The sequence below is a fragment of the Pundamilia nyererei genome, unplaced genomic scaffold (assembly GCF_000239375.1).
Source record: "Pundamilia nyererei isolate P.nyererei 1_Seehausen unplaced genomic scaffold, PunNye1.0 scaffold00010, whole genome shotgun sequence".
Classification (NCBI taxonomy): domain Eukaryota; kingdom Metazoa; phylum Chordata; class Actinopteri; order Cichliformes; family Cichlidae; genus Pundamilia; species Pundamilia nyererei.
In genome coordinates, this window is record NW_005187411.1 from 2,251,456 (window position 1) to 2,254,531 (window position 3,076).

Below are 3,076 nucleotides of genomic sequence, written 5' to 3' on the forward strand. Positions count from 1 at the left end.
GAAACCATGGTGTCCTTTGATGTAGTCTCTCTCTTCACTTGCATACCCACCACGGAGGCAGTGGAGACTGTCAGAAAACGACTACAAGACGACAGCTCCTTAGAAGACAGGACCAACTTCACACCCGATCAGATCTGCACACTGTTAGACCTCTGCCTCACCACAACATATTTCAAATACAACGAAGGCTTCTACAGACAAAAACATGGCTGTGCTATGGGCTCCCCCGTGTCACCTATTGTAGCCAACCTTTACATGGAGGAAGTGGAAAGGAAGGCTCTTGGCTCTTTCAAAGGAAGAGTACCCAGCCACTGGTACAGATATGTAGACGACACCTGGGTCAAAATCAAGACACAAGAAGTGGAATCCTTCACTGCGCACATTAACGCTGTGGATAAAAACATCAAGTTCACCAGGGAAGACACAAAGGACAACTGTTTGCTTTTCCTGGACTGCACTGTGCACATTGAAGAGAACGGCAACCTCAACATCGAAGTTTACCGGAAGCCCACACACACGGACCAGTACCTCCTCTTCGACTCCCATCACCCTTTGGAACACAAACTTGGAGTAATTAGGACCTTACACCACCGGGCAGAACATGTTCCCTCTAAGCCTGAAGGAAAAAAGAAGGAACACACACATGTAAAGGAAGCACTCAAAACGTGCGGCTATCCTAAATGGGCGTTCTTAAAGTCAGCAAAGAGGCACAGAAAAGAAGACCAGACACCAGCGAGGGAGGATAAGAAGGACAGATGCAACAACATTGTCATCCCCTATGTAGCCGGTGTATCAGAAAAACTCAGTAGAGTTTTCTCCAAGCATGACATCCTGGTGCATTTCAGACCCAGCAACACGCTCAGACAGAAACTGGTTCACCCGAAAGACAAAACTCCAAAACACACTTATCAATGTGGTGTATGCTGTACAGTGTATTGAGGAATGCCCAGACCTCTACATTGGAGAGACCAAACAGCCACTTCACAAGCGCATGGCACAACATAGAAGAGCCACCTCCACAGGACAAGACTCAGCTGTCCATCTGCATCTAAAGGACAAAGGTCACTCTTTCGAGGATGCCAATGTTCACATTTTGGACAGAGAGGACAGATGGTTTGAAAGAGGAGTGAAAGAAGCCATCTATGTCCACTGTGAGCGACCATCTTTGAACAGAGGTGGTGGTTTACGACACCAACTCTCTGCCATCTATAATCCAGCTTTGAGTTCCCTTCCCAGACGCCTTAACACCCACTCACATCCTGGGCCATCTGACCTCAGGAAATCGCATGATAAGGTGGGGCCAGGTTTCACAATGAGCTCACCCGAAACTCTGGCTGAAACGTCTTCAAGCAACTTAAAGAAGTCCAGACGCTTTTCTTTGCAAGCTCCTTTGACTACGATGACCTGGATGACTGAGAACCTTCACAGACACTCTAACACATGGTTTGGACACATGTTTAAAAAGAAATACTGGCCTGGTTACACAGCTTGTCACATATAGGAAGCACAAATGACTTAAAAAAGTACTGGTTACACCAGTTTTGCAACAGAGCAGTTACTACCACCATATTAACAAACAATGGGTGATTGTTAGTTTGACTCATTTATTCAAAGGAAAGAGCCATTTGTCAATTAAAAAATAATAAAAATAATCACCTGCAGAAAAATAAATTGAGGATTAACCCTTTCAAGCTCACCATAGAACCAAGTCTGCCAGAACTTATCTTTACATTTTTACATGCTGTAGTGTACATTTTTTGAGCATTTCAAATTGCTATACATCAATACAACCACTATATCCTAAATTTTAATTCCATAGTAACTACATAATGTCATGGTGGGGTGCACCAGTGTGTTTGTTAGAGCGGACCCGAAAGCAGACACTGAAGGAAGGAGCTGGTTGCAAACAGAAGGCGAGCCTTTATTTCGGCTGAAAACATGAAACTATGAAAAACTATGACCGACTATGATAACAAAAGACTATGACTATGACTCAGACTGTGACTGGAACTGTGACTAGATGACATGAAGGAAATTGGCAGATGTCCTGACAATGAACAGTAAGAGACAAATGACTTAAATACACACATGAGGTGATCAGGGGAAGTGAGATAAAGAGCTGACCAGGATGAACATAATGATGCACAGGAAATGTAAACTAAAACACAAACACATAGAAACTGGACTTTCAAAATAAACAGGAAAACATGACAAGACACAGCCATGACAGCATTAACCAGGCAGACCAGAAACATGACAGATAAGACACAGTAATCAACAAGGGGAACTTTAACACATGGGAAGAGGACCCAAAGGAGACCTACTAAACAATGAACAATAACTACAACTAAGGAACCTAGGATCTAATGGCAAAAGGACTAACTATAAACAATGACTATCAAAATACAAGAAAACACAAAGCGCTGGGTCATATGGGGACAGTCAGATGCACGGACTGTTTTAGTCACTCTTAAAAGAACAGCCGAGTCTTGAAGCTATAAAAAAAAACCCCAAAAGTTTAAAACATTGCTATGGCTGTTTGTGATCTGCAAAAGGATGACAGTGCATGAGCATATAAAAATGGAGACCTGAAATATAAATGTTCATCTCTGTGTCAGCTTGTGTTGTTTAAGTGTGCTATGTAGCTAAAATGGGCAGCCTGTCATGATGACTATGGCTCCTATGTCCAGATTCTGAATACTGTGCCTGCCTCTTCCCACCTGTGAGCAATTGAAGACGCAATCACTGGATTTGCATTTAAGACCAGCCAGTATTTTCAGCATATATCGTGTTACTCCTTGTATTAGCTTTGCATCTCCAGTTTTCCTTTGCTCAGGACCAGCATACTTTTCGCTCTTCTGGTTTGACTAAATGTGGTCTACTTCGCCATCGCATAACTGCTGCAAACTCACCCCTCTGCTTTTTCAGCTTGATGATTCCTTTTATTGCTCTGGAAATAACTAAAGCTCAGACATCTTGCCTGCCTCCCCTCCTGGGTCACTGGTCATGAGTGAAAAGGTCAAACATCTTGTTTCACTCATCTCACGCCCCACCAAGGCACTTGCTAGGTTGCTTC